This window comes from Aedes albopictus, chromosome 2, assembly GCF_035046485.1.
Source record: "Aedes albopictus strain Foshan chromosome 2, AalbF5, whole genome shotgun sequence".
Lineage (NCBI taxonomy): Eukaryota > Metazoa > Arthropoda > Insecta > Diptera > Culicidae > Aedes > Aedes albopictus.
This window is the reverse complement of record NC_085137.1, coordinates 217,874,287-217,894,777: the sequence shown is the minus strand read 5'-3', so window position 1 is coordinate 217,894,777 and position 20,491 is coordinate 217,874,287. Positions and strand designations below refer to the sequence as shown.

At 41.0% G+C, this 20,491-nt stretch overlaps 1 protein-coding gene across 5 annotated transcripts in view; it reads right to left on the bottom strand.

Annotated features, from left to right (window-relative positions):
- The window catches only part of LOC109433057 (cGMP-dependent protein kinase, isozyme 2 forms cD4/T1/T3A/T3B), an 822,160-nt gene that overhangs the window by 382,907 nt on the left and 418,762 nt on the right, over window positions 1-20,491 (bottom strand). The window contains exon 1 of one of the 5 annotated variants that reach the window (XM_062851137.1): window positions 7,463-8,292. The exons of 3 other annotated variants lie outside the window; for them this stretch is intronic. The gene's annotated coding sequence lies outside the window, so the exon portion shown is untranslated. Of the gene's footprint in view, window positions 1-7,462; window positions 8,293-20,491 lie in introns of those variants that run through there. One more of the 5 variants, XM_062851138.1, reaches the window with a different exon arrangement.

The following is a 20,491-nucleotide window of genomic DNA, read 5'->3' as shown; positions in this document are numbered from 1 at the left end:
AATGGATTCGTGCTGGTCCGTGGAATGCCTCATGCAAACCGTGCCTAGGAATGAGTGATCGAGGGGGTGAAAAAGTAGCTCGATCGCGATCGTTAACGGAGCCTGTGGGGTACCTGGGCACCTCCCTCCAGCACATTATTTTGTCTAGAGGTAAGATCTTACCGCGTTAATGCTGGGCTCTGGCGGTGTGGTGAACCTCTTTTCTCATGCTACTCTTGGGATTCACTATGAATTCAAACTTAAATAAACAGAATCAACAGGAAGTTCTGGTAGTGGCGGGGCTAACCCTTCGCAAAAAGTGGATTGGTGAGGTCTCCTTTAAGGAGAAGCGAAGAGATAGGAGCGGGAAGCTGCACACGCAGCTCCAGTATGGGAGCTCCGATCCATTCCCCGGCAAGCCAGCCAGTGGAGATCCTGGACGGAGCGTGGTTGTTCAGCAGGACCATCAACCAGAAAAGAGAAGGACTGCCCGCTATCGAGATGGCTGAGCAACAACTTTCCAAGATCATCGTCCACAAAGTCCGACATAAGCAAGAGCCTTAAAACGGCCCAGTTTCGACTTCGTAAGTCGATTGGCGATGCCAAGCAAGATCACGAGATACTCGTGAAGACTGCAGCAGCGGCTGTACCGGTGGAAGCAAAGGTTACGAAACCTGCCCAGATGGAGGCCTTTGCTTTCGCAGGAAGCCCAAAAGGAGTGGCGGATGCGACTGCTATTGATAAGCACTCGCAGAAGCGAGTGAAGCAGCCGACAGGTGAGGAGATGTCTGGCGGTGCCCGAAATGCTAGGCGGATACTAACCCCGAAGGTCGGCAGTAATGCCGTCAAGTCAGACCCCTTATTTCCTAAGCGAAATACGATCATTTCTGAGTGCTTTATCGAATCAAGCATATAATATCACCTTGGTTTGGGTCCTTTCGCATTGCTCGAACCCGGGCAATGAGAAAGCGCTCGCCAAGGTAGGCGCTATGGAAGGTGATATTTATGATCGTCATATCGCCTTCAATGATTTTTTTTACAATTGCTCGTCAGCATGCCTTGGTCAGTTGGCAGGGGAATTGGGCAGGTGGTTACATTCAATTTTCCCACAGGTATCGAAGACGGCGTGGTTCAAGAGGTTGGACATGGGTCGAGATTTTATTAAGATAATATGTCGACTTATGTCCAATCACTACTCCCTGGGCTCGCATTTCTATCGAATAGGCATGGGCGAAACTACGGATTTTTGTCAGGGGGTGCACTATAAACAAATGTTCATTAGTTCATCATTCATCGCCCCATATGTCACAGCAATGGTGCCTGGCACCCCCGGTAGTTTCGCCTATGCGAGTAGGGCTCACAGATAGCAATCGTTGTAGCTGTGGTGCAGGTAATCAAGATATCAATCATGTTGTGTGGGAATGCCCCGAATACGGTATTGCCAGATCCGATTTATGTGCATCCCTCAGGGTCCGAGGGAAACCAGAAAAGGAAGTCTAATGTCTCGTGTTGGGCAAACTCGATCTTGAGTACATGAAGCTTGTGTACGACTTTTTGAAACAAACTGAAGTCTTCGTTTGATATCTCGTCTTGCTGTTCCACTTGTCCACCTCGTGTCCCTTCGAAAATCATTTGTTTGTATCGCTACAGGTTTTTTTTTTAATTAATCATTTATTTAAGGCTCATGCGCCAACAGGCATAACGGAGACCGCTACAGGTTGTCGATTCTCCACTCTACGTTTGACCAGCAGCAATACGCCACGCCACGCTGCCAAGTGTCAACGAAAAGCCCCCATCATCCTATCCCTTCCTTGAATATTATTGTCTCCAGTAACCTCGACCCAACAGCGAGTTTTACGGTTCCCCAAATCTGACATAGTCAATAAGATCGAAGTCTGAAATTGTATAAAAAGTTTCATATGAGTGCGGCTCCGTTATACCTATTGGCGCATGAGCCTAAAATAATCGTTTAAGCAAAAAAAGTCGGACCCCAGCCAGGCGTCCCGGAAAGGATGGGCCTGAAAAGGCTGGCCCGTCCCGGATGGAAGGCAACAGTGTGTTGCGACCGTTGTTTGGCCCTCGGCAACCACAGAGTAGGGTGAATCAAAAGGAGGACCCCCCTGGACGAATGTCGAGCGGAAGAGGAAGAAGAAAAAGCCGCAGGTGGAGGAGAACAGGGACGGTAAACCAAGAAGGCGTAAAAGAGTAGGTGCCAAGCGCGTAAAAGGCGACGCGTTCATCATCAAGGCCGAACAGTCTAAATACTTGGACGTCTGGAAGGCGATTCGAAACGACGCTAAGCTTGTTGATCTGGGAGCCGACATGCGCAGTATCAGACGTACTCGTACGGGCGAGATGATCCCGGAGCTGAAGCGTGATAAGGATCGCAAGGGCACCGCCTGCAAAAGTTTGGCCGAAGAGGTCCTTGGCGAAGGGGTAGAGGGGTAGAGGTGAGGGCTCTTACATAAAAGGCGACTCTGAATATGAAAAACCTAGACGAGGTCACCGAAGTGGAACAGTGTGACGTGCATGTGGCCACCACAGCCGTTCGGCTACGGAAGGGGCCAACAGGGACACAGATAGCCTTGGTTCAGCTACCTGTGGCAGACGTAAAATGGTCCGTTAAAGTAGGCAGGATCAAGGTAGGCTGGTGCGTATGTCATCTGACATTCCACGAGCCACCGGAGGCTTGTTTCAGGTGTCTGGAACCAGGACACAAGTCATGGGACTACAAAGGCCCTGACAGGAGCAAACTGTGTAGGACATGCGGTGCCGAATGCCATAAGACACAAGGCTGCACGAGTCCACTCATTTGTCTGATTTGTACCGAGAAATCCGTGAACAACTGCCATCCAACGGGTGATCCAAAGTACTAGGACTTCAAGAAAGTCGCAGTGAACAAGCCACATTGCATGTAACGCAGCTGAACCTGAACCACTGTGAAACAGCTCAGCAACTGCTTTGTCAGGCAGTTTCTGAGTGGAAGACAGACATCGCCATCATAGCAAGCCCATACTGAATACTAGCAACGGCAATTGGGTCGCGGATGGGTCCGGAAAATGGCGGCGATACGGACGACAGGTAAATACCCCGTCCAGGAGTTGATGTCTACTACTTATGACGGCTTCGTGGTTGCCAATGTAAACGGCGTCTGTCAACCTGGCTAATGTTGGTACCAAAAGTACCTTTAGTCGGTACGGTGCGGAATCGATTACTGATGTTTCTTTTTGTAATCCTGGCCAAGTAGTTCGATCTGGAGAGTAGACGATAGCTACACTCACAGCGATCACCTGGTGGTTTGTTACAGTATCGACTACAACAACAGCAGGCAGCGGGTAGAGGAAGTGGCGGCTAGGCCAAGGCCGAGCCCTCGCAGGGGTTTTTAAGGAAGCGCTCCGCCGTGAGCGAAACCTGCTTGGTTTAGACGGCGACGAGCTGGTAGCGGTGTTCTCACGTGCATGTGATGCGACCATGCCTAGGCGAGTCCACCCTAGAAATGGGAGGCCACCGGCTTAAGGTGGACCGATGCGATTGCGGACCTGCGCCGCGCCTACCTACGGACTAGGTGGCTGATGCAGCGAGCACGATCTGAGGAAGAGCGAAACGAACAGAGGGTAGTATTCACAGCTGCTGAAGTCACGCTGTAGACCGAGATAAGGCCTGCTTCGAGGGTCTCTGTCAGAGTGCCAACGTGAATCCGTGGGATGATGCCTATAGAATCGTGATAGTCAAGAAGAGAGGTGTAATGGCATTACAGAGCAATCTCCAGAGATTTTAGAAGGGATCATCAAGGGGCTTTTCCGCGTCATGATCCTTGTCCTTGGTTTTCTTTTGTAGGACAGCCAGAGACTGGGGCTGGCGATGAGGAGAGGGTCACCGATGTGGAACTTGCAGAGATAGCAAATTCGCTTAGCGTAGGTAAGGCCCCAGGTCCTGACGGAGTTCAGAACATGGTCCTAAAAGAGATGTTCAGGTCTGTAATGCAGAAATGCCTGGACGAGACAGTTTTCTCAGAAGCTTGGAAGCGGCAGAGCCTGGTTCTATTGCCAAAGGCAGGAAACCACCCGGAGACTCGTCAGCATATAGATCAATATGCTTGATCGACATGGCGGGGAAGGTACTCGATAAGATCATCCTCAACAGAATGTTGAGGGTGTGAAAGGTCTCTCGAGTAGAAAATTCGGCTTCCGGAAGCGGAGGTCGACCCCGTAGATGCTTTCCTGTTGGTTTCAAAGTCCGCCGAGATAGCGCTCCAGCGTAAGAGGAGGGGGATTCGCTACTGTGCAGTAGTGACTCTGGGTGTAAGGAACGCTTTTAATAGCGCCAGTTGGGCGGATATTTCAGATGCGCTCCTGCACCTGGGGATACCCGGGTACCTTTACAAGATTCTCGGAAGTTACTTCCAGCATCGAGTACTAGATTACGACACAGAGGTGGGTCGGAAGTGCTTTCACATAACTTCAGCAGTCCCGCAAGGTTCCATTCCATCCTGGGTCCGGTGTTATGGATTGTCATGCACGACGAGGTGTTGAGGTTAAAGTTTCCAGTGGGAGTGGCAATCGTCGGCTTCGCTAACTACATTACGCTGGAGGTCTACGTTGAATCGATTGAAGAAGTGGAATTAACTGCAGCCTACTCGATATTAATTGTGGAGGAGTGGATGAGGTCCAGGAATCACACCACAAAACTAAAGTGATGATTGTGAACAATCGAAAGTCGGAGCAGCAAGCGGTGGTCAATGTAGACGGTTGCACTTTGAAGCGCTCTGTCAAACACTTGGCTGTGATTATCGACGATAAGCTCACCTTCGGTAGCCACGTTCATTACGCCTACAGAAGAGCTTCCACAGCTATAGCGGTACTGTCCCGGATGATGTCCAATAGCTCTGCGGTGTATGCCAACAAGCGTAAACTTCTGGCTTGTATCGCTTCGTCCATACTAAAGTATGGCGGCCCGACTTGGGACACGGTGCTAAGCTACCGTGGTAAGCTGGAAAGTATTTATAGGCTAACGTACCTGAGGGATGCGAGCGCGTAACGTGTCACACGATGCGCGCTGCGTCATCACTGGTATGGTGTCTTATCGGTATCCTTCTCGGAGAGGACATAGAATGCTTCGAAACGTGCGGAAGAAGAGGTATACACAGGACTTCCAGGATGGCCTCCATGGTCAAATGACAGCACGCGTGGGGCAGTTCCACCAAAGGAAGGTGGACCCATAGGTTGATCCCGAGGGTAGATAGTTGGGCTAACAGGCGCCATGGGGAAGTAACATTCTACCTGACCCAAGCCCTTTAAGGCCATGGTTGCTTCCGACAGTATCTACATCGTTTCGGTAATGCGAATTCTCTCGAATGTCCGGTTTTTGCTGGTTTAGAGGAAACAGCGGAACGCGTTTTATTCGTTTGACCGCGTTTTCCCACAATGCCTGACCGAATGCTTGTCTCCTGCGAGTAGGTCACGACTCCGAACAATCTTGTCTAGAGGTGTGTTGGGATGAGTTGGGCTGGAATGCCATTTCAATGGCCATCACCTACAACGTCTTGGAGCGACAGAGAAGGTGGCGCGTGAACTCGGAGATTGGCTAGTGCAGACGCGATACAAGAGGTGATACAAGGGTTTGGAGTCGGCTACGTAGATCATACCGGTGCGCTGCAGTCGAAATCGACCTTTACAGCGATTAAGTAGCCACGGGGAGAACATTCTGGTAGCGTTGCTGTCGTGGCGTCTGTCAACTGGGTTGGACCCGAGCTCGTGGTTAGAAAGGAATTCCCGGTAAGGGCCGGGGCAGGTGAAGGCCTCACTGTCAGCAGCTGCTTGTTGTGCTAGCTGATAGGGCCTGAGCCTTCAGCAGGTCAAATCGCAATGAGACTTAGCCCTCAGGGCCTTGGATCGAAAATCGGTTTTATAGATGTATCTTAATTCCCTTCTTATGGGTTCAAGAAACGATAATTAGGGTTCCGAACCACTTGGGCAGTGGTAGCTATTTTGGGCACTTTTCAACTATAAATCAGTCAATAGTAAACCAATTGACTTGAATTGACTAGATATTATTCTGGACGTATTTTGGCCCGAGGCAGGTATTTTGACCCACCTTGGGAATTATATTATATTTATTATATAATCTCTACAAAATCTTGACAAAGGATTAATAGAAGTTATAATTATAATTTGCCAAGATTTTGTAGAGATTATATGATAAATGAAATAAAATTCCCAAGATTGGTCAAATTACCTGCCCCGGGCCAAAACAAGTCCTCTACTCTACTCTGCGTATCTCACCAGATCTCACCGCTTACAATAAAATCAAGTCAATCGGTTTAAAATTGACTGATTTGTAGCGGAAAAGTGTCTCTAAAAGAAGCCCTACCGAGATGGTCTCTTCGCTATGTTTTTTTCAGAGGCGTTTTCCGGATTATTCTCCACTCATGGCAAGATTCAGTCCCCAAAATAGCTTATCTGTTGAACAGCTTGGAACCGTCAATGTTGTCCTAACATCCAGTTTAGTCGCTTATCATGTTTTGTAAAACACTCATCAACAGCAATTATGAGACAGTTTGATTGCAAATGATTGCCAGATACGTTCAACCCCTCGAAACACAAAACAAAACTTCTTCGTATCTTATCTGGGCCTGTGCGCGAGGGAGGATTTACCGAATTTGTCCCAGCAACGCAATTCATGTAATCTCTGACCTACATTAACAGCTGCAAGCAGGTATAATATCCGATATCGGAAAGTAAGGTGGCTCAAAATATTGACACGACAATTACTTGGTTGATAACCGGAGCTGACAGGACACCTTCTGAATAAGTTGCGACAGTTAATTGACGGCCCGACGAATTGAATCCGTTCACTCAGATTGCCATTCGAAAGGAAAATAACAAATCAGCCCTGTCGAATGTCATCGAGACACGAGCTTCGCAGATTTTGCAAACTGGATCCCTGCCAGCCGCTAAAATATCAATACCGGAAAGCCCGTTCCGCTATACTTCTGTGCACTAGAGTGGTTCAAAGTATGACTGAATTTTGATGTTTCAATTTCAAAATTTCCTCTTGAGATGAATGTTTCGGTGACCAAAATGTGTTTTATGAGATACTCGAGGGTTGACTAATCCTAAGCCCGAATGGAATGCAGACGCAATCGAAACCTTGGTGTTCATGAAATTTCATAATGCTTCTTCTTCATGGTGTTATTACTAGAACTATAATTTTCAGGGGGTAAGGTTCAAAATTCTCGTAAAGGACTATTTTGGACCACTCTGCCGAACACAGCACGACCACTAATTACTGCACTGCTTAAACTTTACATGACAAACCCGCGCTTCGTTTCGCACGGCAGCCGAAATTGAAAGTAATTCAATCGGATGCGAATCACAGCTGAAATAAGAAAAAAAAAGTGCCGGCTCCTAAAATTGTCCATTTGCGTTCGATCACTCTCAGATGTCAGTTCATGTGAAGGTACAACTTGGCTCCCAGCAATAACCGGCAGGCAGGTCCCAAGCGGCACACAGCGGTGGGTGTGCGGTTGTTTGTAGAGGACACCAGACTTGTCGGTGACCGTTGTCGTTGACACATACAGAGTATAGGTACGCACGGGTGGTGATCGTTGATCGATCGAGCAAAAAAAATCTATGCTTCACTATAGGCTGCAGCACGGTGAAGGTGATGGAAGTCCACCACCACAGGCTCCGACTTTGTAGGCTTCGAACGTGATGATGATGATGACGACGACGACGGCGCTGTGGCGTTACTGGTTGAAGATCATTGTTCAGAATGGATAACCTTGGCCTCCACCGAACGCGTTGTCGCCTTTTGCTTGTGGCGGTTAACTTCGTACACTGTCTCACAATCAAGAACCCGTTTTTGCGCACCGCGATCACTGTGGATCTAGTTCCGTGGATCGATCAATCTTCACCCAGAAATGCACTTGTTCACAGTTGATTACGGCCTTCGAGATCTGTATTCTTCTGGTTTGCACCAAATCATCTACCTCTGCAAAGAAACACTTCAAACACTAAGATCACTCAGCACCCGAATTGTAACACTTTTTTTTTCGCACAAACCCGCGACGAATCCGACACGACTCAAGAGAATTCGCAGATTTGTAGGACACGCTCGACTCGCTCGTACTAACCAACCAACCGACTCTGACTACACACTTATAGATTACGTGTGTTCTCGGAACGAAACCCTGTTTTGAACTGAGCTGAGCGATCTGACCGTCTCTGGTCTGTTGGTTACTAGTGTGGATGTTGTTAACCACCAATTCAAGCCCACAACCAACCAAACCGCAACGACAGTCGACAACGACGGACGGCGCGGCGCCGCCGCCGGAGAGCAACAACATGAGGAAAAACACAAAATTCGAACACTGTCGTCGTTGTGCTGCTGCTGCAGTCGCGGTGCGGCGGCGCCGCGGCGCGGAAGGAGCTCTTGAATTATGTCACGACGCGCGAGAAGCAGATCTTGGATGCAAGCGTCGTCGCGATCGGCGTCCGTGGCGAGGACAGCCGGCGGTGGATTGGATACTCACTTCAGCAAGTCCCACACACAGCAGACGGAGAAGAGACGCTTCGAACGGGTTTATGATGAGGACCTATCAAGCGGCGGCGACAATCCCGCGACGCGAATCCACTTCGCGAAGAGAGTGAGAGCTAGGGAGGACTCAAGTGATCATATACACGACAGACGACAGCCAATGAGCGATGCTGGTGGTGAGTGATTTAAGCCGGTTCGAATCAGTGGACTCGCGCGGGGACATCGCGGATCGAGTTTTGATAGTTGTTTTGGTAGTTGATAGATGTTGATGTCGGAGAGCGAAGATTTCAAGTTGTTAGTTGTTATTGATCGCATAAGTGGTAAATTAATTGATTCGCGTTGAGCGTACGTACTGCTACAAATATTAAAGGATAAAGCCTGTCTACGCTAAATTTTGGGCATCCAATTGGTGAAAACTTTCCAAGCAGTACAAGGATATTTTATGCAATTCGTCCAGGAACTGTTTCTATCAAGTACTCAAAGATATCACTAGAAATTTTGAGGGAATCTTTATCAAACATCGCTAATAAATTGTTGGTAATCTCAAAAATACCGAAACCTCACGCCGCCTTAGTAGGATAAAGATAAATGCTGCGATTCCCGTGGAAGACACTTTCGGATGGTTGTTTACCAACCCAGTTAACCACACGTAGAAAAATGACGCTTGTTTGAAACAATAAAACGCTTGGTTGATTTTCAAACTGAGAATTTACTTATACCGAAGTTATATTTCTCTGTTCTTACTAAGAGTTTATCGATTAAAACAACCAATCACCATTATTTCATACAACGTTAGAAACCACATTTGTTTCTACAAAATGGGGATCACAAACTTGGCCTGGAAGCACTCATACATCTTTGAAAAACTTACCCCAACTTCGCCACAACGAGGAAGGTGTAGCAAATCCATCACTGCAACTTCCAAGTGCAGTTTTGGCCGTGATGGATAACGCGCAGGTACTAAAGACAGCATTCGCTAAAAGTTGATCGGTTTCGCCTTTTTGTCTCTTTTTATTCGATCTCCTTTCCATCCGCTTTCCGAGCGTCTAAAAATAGATTTCCGAGCTGCCGTCACCAACACAATCACTTTCCGGCTTTGTTAATAGCAAAAGTGCAGTCGTTTGAAACAAACCGTTATTTTATGTTGAATCTACCAAATCTCTGTTTGTTCTTACGAACTGTCAAAAATTTCGACAAATGAAAATATTTATATTATCAAACAATGGAACAGCTTAGTTTAAACTTGAAATTAGTTTGTCGCTATAGTAAACTGAAAAATTGGTTGATTTGAACTAGATTTTAATTGTGCTTACAATTTATTTCTCTGCGTGCAGTTCAAACGTAGGTTCTTACACAGGCGAAGCTTTGGTCAAGTGGCGTCCACCCCTCCAACCAGGCTTGGAAAGCGTCAACACGGGTCGTCACGCGAATTTAACAGAAGTGCCTCTCTCAATGTCATCGAATCGAGAGACAATGACCAAGAGAGTCTAACAATATTCGCTCATTTTTCGATCATGACGGAGCGTGACATGGTTGTAAACAAGGCAATTACTACAACATTCATGGATTATGTCATTGTTTAAATCGGTCAAAGCATGAATGTATGTCCTCTCTATCTGTTAAATACAACGGCTAGCCAGAATTTGTTTGGACCAGGTGAAAATTTTAATTTCAAAGCAATATGAAAGTTTCCGTCATGACGCATGATCATTGCAAAATGACATGACGAAGTGCGTGAGTGCTCGGTTTGACTTGTGACGATGAAAGGACCTACCTGTTCATCGTCATGGGAAGCTCACGACCAATAACAGCGCTGCCTCCAACCCTGGCATGATCCACCAAGGATTCGAAGCATTGCATAGTGGAAAAAACCGACCCAAAAAACGGATCTTTTAACGCCGCTGGTTTCGGTACGTGAAGTTGATAATTTCTGACGTAAGAAAATACGAGAAATCGATTGATGCTAAATTCATTCACCGCACGGCACGGGAAATGGTCCATTTTTCCCAATTTTGACCTTTTTTCATACAAGAAGAGAGTCAAAATGTACTTTCAAACAACAAGCACTACTGTAGATCGTTGAAAATAGCTGCACGTAGAATTAGAGGTTCATAGCAATCATTGAAATACAATAAAGATCCTTTCAAATGCTTATTTTGCCCCATATGCCCCAACAACTGCTGGAAATTCACACTTTTGCCTAATTATGAATGGATTTTTAATGTTACTGATTTGCAGTTGATTTTTTTGGCCTGAACAAAAAGCGATAAATCTATTATCACCAGAATCATCTTCGGGAGTTGTCCAATTTGCCCCATTTTGCCCTATGTTCATAGAAAAAGGAGATTTAAAACGTATTTATAAGAAACAGATATTGTTAAGGAACGTTAAAATTAGTTTTTGGTGCAATTGGCAACTAACAGTAATCATACTTGTATATGAAAGATATTTTCCCTATTTTACCCTATACGCCCCAAAACCTGCTGGATGCTAGGCTGGATGATAAGATTTTTTGTGTTGTTTTGTAACATCACTCTACATCATGGTTGCAACATGAAGTCATTTTTTATACTTACAAATACGGTTTATTGATTAGCTTTAGAATCACGGGAGGGTACAAACAGCTGTCAATTTTACCTTAATTCGCCCTGATTTTTTGTCGTCTCATGAATAAATTGATTTCTCGTGCTTATGTCCGAATCAATCGACTTCTGGTACTGAAACCAATGTAATCAAAAGGACAGTTATAAAATATGACTTTTTTTCCAATTCTTGCTTTTGATGGGGAACTGAGGACATAATAAGCATTAATCTTAATCTTAATATGTGGCAAATATGCTCAGAATTGATTGAATGTAGCATCTTATATACATATTGGTACTTTAGTTTAAGACAGCCTATTTAATCAGTTTTGTTTATACTTGGCACATTTTATAAAATACTTATTATACCCTAATTCTTCATGAGAAGCTAAAATTATAGAAAAAGTGTATATATGACTGTCTTTTCGATTACATCGGTTTCAGCATCGATGAAAATAAGGGAGATTAATTTTTTAATTTAATTAATTTATTTATTAGCTTAAAATTCATTACATAAAAAGCAGGGCAAATTGGGGTAAAATGGACAGCTGTTTGTACCATTCCGAGAATGATTCTAGTAATAATCGATAAACCGCATTCGTATATATCAAAATGATCTCATTTATGTTTTGCAATCAGTGACATTGCAAAACCATACAAAATATGTTATTATCCTGCAGGTTTTGGGGCATGTAGGGTAAAATAGGGAAAAGATCTTTCATATACGCGCATCATTACTGTTAGTTGCCAATTGCACCTAAAACTAATGTTAACGTTCCTTAGCAGTATCTGTTTCTTATAAATACATTTTAAATCTCCTACGAAAATAGGGCAAAATGTGGCAAATTGGACAACTCCGAAGATGATTCTGGTGATAATAGATTTATCGCTTTTTGTTTATGCCAAAAAAATCAACTTAAAATCAGTAACATTAAAAATCTATTCATAATTAGGTAAAAGTGTGAATTTCCGGCAGTTGTTGGGGCATATGGGGCAAAATAAGCATTTGAAAGGATCTTTATTGTATTTTAATGATTGCTATGAACCTCTAATTATATCTTATACAGTCGTGCTTGTTGTGCTTGCTAATGCAAGATAACTTCTATTTTACATCTGTCAAGTAATGAAGCGTTTAATCTACATTATGAAAACATTGAAGCATTACGAGATTTTGACAGTTCTGTATAGTTCTATAGGGCCGTTGTTTAATGCTTCATTGCATTACCATGTTAAAAGTTTTATAGCAATCAATAATGCAAACATTTATTACTTTATACATATATGCCTTTACTAAAGCTTGCATCATTGTAAACATAAAAATACCCCTCAGTTCGAAAAAAAAAACTGTAGAACATTTCTAGAAACAGAACCATTCAAAACAAAAGAAAAACAAACCAAAATTATCAAGGATTGCTGCGTAGCACTTAGATTATCATGCTCAGATGTTGCTGTTTGAAAATTTATATTATGTATGGTTTTATGGGTTTTTGGTTGGAACATAAAAACAATCAGATGCTGAGGGAACAAAAATTATGTGGGGTTTTGGTTTCCTTATTTAACATAACGCCCCGATTTCATAAAAGGAAGGATTAAAGCGCTGTTTGTATTATTTCTTATTTATTGTATTTTTTGGTAGAAGTGAGCACTATGAAAACAAACAAAAAACAGAATCAACACAGACGAATTTATATTCTAGAGTAAGATAACTGATGGCATTCAGACCCCAGCACATTTTTTTTGAGTTGCTGAAAACACAACTCAATAAGGCACGAGCTAAGTACATATATGTTACCTTATGTTACACATTTTTTCTGGTGCAAAATACATGGTATCGTAGCACACAGCGTTAGCGCGTCCGAGTTTCATCGTGGTCCAGTTTCAGCAGTCTAGGTTCAATTCCCGAAATACAAAAAAAAAACATCAAAGTGAGAGTATCGGAGAGAAGATAAAAATAGATAGAAAAATGAAAAACATATTTTTTGTCTTTTTTGACATGATGCATTAAGTATGCGTTCCATACGATTTGATTGCATTAGCTATATGGTACAAGCATTTTACATGCTTTAGCAATCACCAAAGTAAAGCTTGCTGTAAATCAACAATAGTAGCGCCACTTTCGACTTTAAACCTACTTTAATGGTGCCTATATGACAAAACAACTTTATATCGCATGTCATATAAAACAGTATAAAGCGAAATTAATGCTCTGTATGGTCATGGTTACTTAAGTAGTTATTGAACTGCCATATCTCCGAAACCAGAAAACCATATCGAATGAAATTTTGAACGTTTATCAACAATATATTGATGCTTCAAATAGGGCATTTTTTTAACGTTGAAAAAAGTTATAATGGATTGACACTTTTTGGATCTTTCTCGAAAAAAATGCTATTTTTTCACCAACTTCATTACATTTTAGTTTTGGTATCCAAAGATTTTCCACTGCTATTCTCAAGATATCTCAAGATGTATTAGAACCCATTTGGATAAAGAAAGAACACATTTAGTATTTTTTGTGTGGTGTTGAAAATTTGACTTACACTCCTCTTTATAGGTGAAAACATCAAAGCGGTATAACTTTATTCGTTGTGAGAAAATATTACATTTTATTGCAACGTATCAAGTAGGGTATTGGTTCCCTTATTAAGCATGTGGCTCCTATTTCCATTCTACGAAAAACAAAGGATTGAAGTGTTGTGTGTTGTGTTTCTCATTTTTCTATTTTTTGTTAGAAGTGAGCACCCATGAAAACAAGAAGAACGGAATCAATCGGTGCCGTAATCGCTTGTTTTCGAATAGGATGAATATGGGAGCGTGAGATTACTGATGCCACACATACCCTATCAATGTATTGTTAATGAATGCTCAAAATTTCATCAAATTCGATTCACCGGCTTCGGGGGTATGACAGATCAAAATTTAGTTGTTTAAAAATATTGTTTTACGATAACGGTTCTAGCACAGACAAACAGACGTAACACTCTGATAATTCACATCGTACACCGATTTAACGGTCTTTTTCAAAATTTGATAGTTGGCCAACTGCCCAACGGTGGCGCTCGCATCGTTTTTGTTCGAGTTTGACGTTTGCTCACTACCGCCACCTAGTTGGTGGTCGGCCAAACATAGGCCTTTTAGCATTGGGCGAATATGTTTTCGTGACTATGATTTAAATCGAAAAATGTTCGAAGTGTTACGTCTGTTTGTCTGTGGTTCTAGCTTGGCGAAATGTGATCCAATCACGCCTAATTTTGTACCAATGATGCACATAAAGTAGATTGACAAACAGTCAAAATTTGAGAATTTCTTATGCACTCTATGAAAAGTTACGGCTTGTTGAACATTTTTGGCCAGCCCCTGTATGTTGAATGGTAACAATCATAATGCAACAGGCTTATTCTCGCTTTACGTCTAAACTGCAACACAACTTGCATTCCAGCTATTTATTAACTGTGTTCTCTGCCAGTTGATCATTTTGCATTTGTATATCATGTTGCAGGTACGATTTTACTCTATGCCCAAGGAAATCAACAATATTTCCATTATGAAAAGCACTTGGGCCAACAGGGAATCGAACCAATCACCCTCAAAATGATTTGCTAAATACACGAGCGCTTACCGCTATGGCTATGATACCTGCGGAACCAGATTATTCGGTGTACAATACACTGCACAGTGGCTGATTTCGTCATTTTAGCGCGCTTAATTAATAACTTTTTAACCATGACGTTTAGCGTCATGGTGTCTTCGAGAAAGTTTTTCGCTATAATAAGGAGCTTCTTTTGAGCTATTGTAAAAAATTATCAATCCCCCTAAAAGTGAGATAGAAAATTTATTTTTTGCATTTTTCAAGATACAAGGTTGGTGTCTTCACAAAAGTAGTAGATAATGTTATTTGGAGCAACTTTGTCACAGACGCCAAGTTTATAACTCCGTTACTTTTCAAGATACGTTACGTTTTTTATCATCAGCCCCTTGAAAAGGGTTTTTGCGAAATAACTTCCGAAGGATTGATTTTACATTTTTCTGATGTTGTACAAAGTTATAGATAATGGTAAAACACATATCTTCGCCGAACACGACATTCTTCTAATTTCTAAAATAAAATAGTTATAACGGTTTTTATAGTTTTTTGGACCATATTTCAAGCATATATAACCTAGCTATAGGCAATTATATGCAAATTTCCTTTTAAGCATGTGAATATACAAGAAATTGCCTCTCTTAGAAAGCCAAAACCATCAAACTGTAAGAGACTGTAAGATGGTTTTGTACAGAAACTTTCAACCATCTATGTTACTTTTATATGGGATTTATTCATATCTTCACCATATTTTTTTGAGAGTTCATTACAGCTTGCATTTTTATTGTTATTGTAAATGTGTGAATATATAGAAAGAATTGTGGTGCATTCTGCAACATTCATGAAGTACGTTACATTAAAACTTACCATCTACTTATATTTTCTGACTAACTGACAGTGCTGCATGTAGTCCACGAAAAGAACGCATAAAGTGTTACTTGTTTTGTCAGATCACGATTAAACAGCACCTTACTGTAAAGTACAATAAGATTTTTAATTAGCTATAACTATTGTAGACATGTACTAGAGGGAGCGTTCACAAAATATGTCACGCGCAAGTTTAGAATTTGAGAAAAAATGGCACTTCGTTCGCTCTTTTCGTGGACTACATGCAGCACTGTGAGTAAGTAAGAAAATATAAATAGATGGTAAGTTTTCGTGTAACGTATTTTATGAATGCTCCAGAATGCACCAAAATTCATTCTTTATATTCACACTCACGTACAATAACAATAAAATGCAAGTTGCCATGAACTGTCAAATAAATATGTTGAAGATATGAATAAATCCCATATAAAAGTAACATAGATGGTTGAAAGTTTCTGTACAAAACCCATCTTACAGTCTCTTACAGTTTAATGGTTTCGGCTTTCTAAGAGAGGAAATTACTTGTATATTCACATGCTTAAAAGGAAATTTGCATATAATTGCCTATAGCTAGGTTATATATGCTTGAAATATGGCCCAAAAAATATAAAAACCGTTACAACTATTTTATTTTAGAAATTAGAAGAATGTCGTGTTCGGCGAAGTTATGTGTTTTACCATTATCTATAACTTTGTAGAACATCAGAAAAATGTAGAATCAATCCTTCGAAAGTTATTGCGAAAAAACCCTTTTCAAGGGGCTGATGATAAAAAACGTAACGTATCTTGAAAAGTAACGGAGTTACAAACTTGGCGTCTTTGACAAAGTTGCTCCAAATAACATTATCTACAACTTTTGTGAAGACACCAACCTTGTATCTTGAAAAATGCAAAAAATAAATTTTCTATCTCACTTTTAGGGGGATTGATCATTTTTTACACTAGCTCAAAAGAAGCTCCTTATTATAGCGAAAAACTTTCTCGAAGACACCATGACGCTAAACGTCATGGTTGAAAAGTTATTAATTAAGCGCGCTAAAATGACGAAATCAGCCACTGTGCACTGTCGAGTATTGTTCATCAAGCTGAAACCACTTGGGGTATCCTTCGTCGGCGAATGCCTGGCTCCTTTTCACGAGGGCCGATCAATGGCGGATCAGATGTTTACCCTGTTAATGTTAATCCCAAAAGGAATCCTGGAGTACATTGTCACTTAACAATGAACTTGACGAATATAAAGTAGGGTATTAGTTCCCTTATTAAGCATGTGGCTCCCATTTTCATCCCACGAAAAACAGAGGATTGAAGCGCTGTTTGTTTTGTTTCTTATTTTTGTATTTTTTGTTAGAAGTGAGCACTCATGAATACAAAAAGAACGGAATCAATCGGTGCCGTAATCGCTTGTTTTCGAATAAGATGAATATGGGAGCGTGAGATTACTGATGGCACACATACCCTACATGAGGTTTTAGTACAGAGATAGTGATTGATAGGAAGTGTTTGTAGGAGAAAGAAACAGAAAAGGCTTAATGCAGAATTTCTCGAATTATGAACCGGCTTAGCCTAGGCCCTAGGGCATAACAGACGGTAGCGACGTTGAACGAAGACTTCATGGGCCACTTTAATTTACTGCTCCGCTCAATGTTTTTCGATTCTTCTCCATATGTGTATAGCTGCGAAAAACATTTGCCATCGACAGTATCATTCCAGACCAGAGATGCCAGATATACAGATTTTTCTGTATTATACAGATATTTGGAGGTCAATACAGACAGGATACAGAGTACAGATAAAATACAGATTTCAAAAATATGATACAGATTTTTCCTCCTCATATTTTTTGCTTATAAAATGGTTTGCCCAAGATGAAAGATGAAGTGACAAAAAATATAAGGAACATAAAAGCATTTATTCATCCATCTTTTTCACAGTGGACCTTAAACTTCAAATATTTTTTTTTTTGAATAAATGCCTTCAAAATTGCAAAATTTATGAGACATCAAACGTCCAACAATAAGCATGCATCATGGGCGATTTTTTGTTTATTTTTTTTTTAATGTAAAAACTTAAATTTTGGTGAACAATAACTTTTACATCGTTCCTGCAAAATTTAGTCTGAAGGCTGAAGTCTGGACGTATTTCATCATTTTTTAGCTTTTTTATGAAATAACGAAGCAATATTTTCCAAATCAGCTTTCGTGCACATGTAGAGTATGCATCAAGGTATTTTCTGATTTTTTTTCCTGGAGGAAAATGTTTTTCGTTTTAGCAGAAATAATTTTTTTCTGAAATTTTGTTTAAAAATGGTTTCTGCAAAACGAAAAACATTTCCACCAGAAAAAAAATCAGGAGATACCTTAATCCATGGATATCCAATAGAGTATGGATACTCTATAAATACACGAAAACCGACTTTGGGAACATGCTTCGTTATTTAAAAAAAATCAAAAACCAATGAATGAGGAAATGCTTCCAGTTTTGCCTTAAATCATTTTTTTAAAGAAAATGATATTTTCAAAAACAAAATCGAACAAACTGTATCTTTTTGATATTTATGTTTGACAAAAACTGTCAAGAACCTTGTAAATTCATTAAACTATTGAGATGCAAGATAAATTTCATTATTTTTAAACTTGCTTTAAGTAATGAATCACCTAAATTGAAAGTGGTGAATAATATATGTGAAATGAAAGCTGTTTTTTTTTTGCAATTTAAGTGAGTTGTTTTTGTTTTATTTCCATGAAATCCGATTTCTTCAGCCAACAAATAATGTACATATTCAAATTCATCAAAAACATTTTTTTCCGTCGAACATTCAAGATGATGAAAATTTTTGTTTTAATACGAATACCGTGGAAAAGAATACTTGGTTCATAAGCCTTTTTGAAACAACTAAACTTGCTTTCAAATTGTGTTTGAGGTAAAACTGAAACGGTGGTAGGAAAATTGTTGCTGACAAAATATATTGTTAATAGAAATAGCAAAATTTAAAAATAGCTCCTATTTTTGTTTTTTTTAGATAACTTCAGAAAACGAAAATTGTCAATCTCATGATCCGAAAAAATATCCAAGTTTTATCTTGGAAAAGGCTTAAAGACTTAAACTTAGTCTAAAATTTTCAAAAAAAATAATAGTAAATGGGTTAAGCTAGATTGTATAATTAACTTTTCAGGACGCACGCCATCAAGTAGCTGAAACTGCACCGCACTCGCGCTGTATACGACAACCAAGGTTTTTTGGTAGTTTTTTACAACGGCTCGCCTCCTGAAGTGTTAAGCAATCCGATTGCTTGCTCTCATGTGAATATCGATATTTTTGCATCAAGTTCTTTTTTTAATTAAAACTTGAGAAGCCCCAATATTTTTTTTTTAAATTTAAATTTCCAAATACAATTGTTTCTTAATAACATTGCAACGCTACATTCAGAACACTTTTGGTAGATAACTAGTAAATTTAGCTGATTTTTGCGAAGCCAATTGCATTCATATTTTCTGCACAATTTTCTGGAATATTGAGCAATTTGTGCTGATAAAGCACAATGTTGTGCAGGATTCCATTAAAGTTCTCCCGAAAATTCGGCAATTCGTTTTACTGATTCTTGCTTTGCTGCTTAGAAAAAAAATATTGGAACGTACTTCGTTAGAGATTTACAGGTAAATGACAACATTTAATAGAAATGCGGTATTTTACAGAATTTCGGTAAAAAAAACATCATGAATGATCTTGGACACGAATGCCAACTTATTTGGTAAAGTGTATTTAATAAAATATAATAATAATAATAATAATCATGAATGATCAGCATGAATGATTTCGGTAAAACTTCTGCACGCGACAGCTGTCTATGAAAAAACGCAATTTTCATGAAAAATCGGTAACAAAAAAATATATGTTGAAAATACAGATAAATACAGATTTTTAAAAACTCTGATACAGATTTTTGAAAAAATCATCTGGCATCCCTGTTCCAGACTGAGATTCACTATCACCGAACAGTATCAATAATATTTATATCCAGCCGCGCTATCGAATGTTGCAATACTGCCCGTCATTTTCATTGAAAAGGTCAATCAATCAATTGAAAAGCTTAATTGGCACCCGGGATTTGAGGCAATCGCACGACCTCAAAATATTGTTTTCGTTCGATGGATGCTGAAATAAGACGATGAATCGCTATACTTTGTACTTTACGATCACTAGTTGAAATCAATCCAACGTATAATGCTTTCGTTTGATCCAAACGGACAGCTACACAGTTACCGACCAAATCCCAACAAATTCACGCCTTTGCCGTCGTCTTATATTTCCGAAACGATCTCACAACCGATCTATGGCAACGAAAGAAAACAACCAACCCACGCTAATGATTGATGAATTTCCCATCACCATCATAACCGCAACAACAACAACGGCCGAAACCAGAAGCGCGTGAGATCACTTTTTTGAGCCGATCGTGACAGCTTTCGCAAAATCGGGTCACCACCAGTTAATCTTCTTTGTCTCTGCGCTGCGCTAATTCTAATTATTCTCAACATTTTTGGCGATTCGCATGTGTAGCCGTTCGTTAACACATGGCGTTGCGGACAGCAGAGGACGGGAGGGTGGCGCTGCTGGTGATGCTACGTGCGTGGTTGGTACATCGTGACGCCTGGTGACGGACTGATCTAGTGACTGAGTAGTAAGGTAACTCCAAGCTATACGACAGTCGCACGTCGTAGGCGAAAAACAGATGCCAAAAGAAGTGTGCGGAGCAAAAACTAAGTGCGTTCGTTCGGAGCCGAAAACGGAGGAAGGGCGGAAAAGTCGTGCAAAAATTGACGACTTACCAGTTGGAGCAACCGCCGCTGGTGACGAGCAGGGAAGAGTGGTTGAATATACTACCTTTTTCTGCAGGGATTCCTACAGGAATATTTACAGGGATTTTAACAGGAATTCTTCCTGT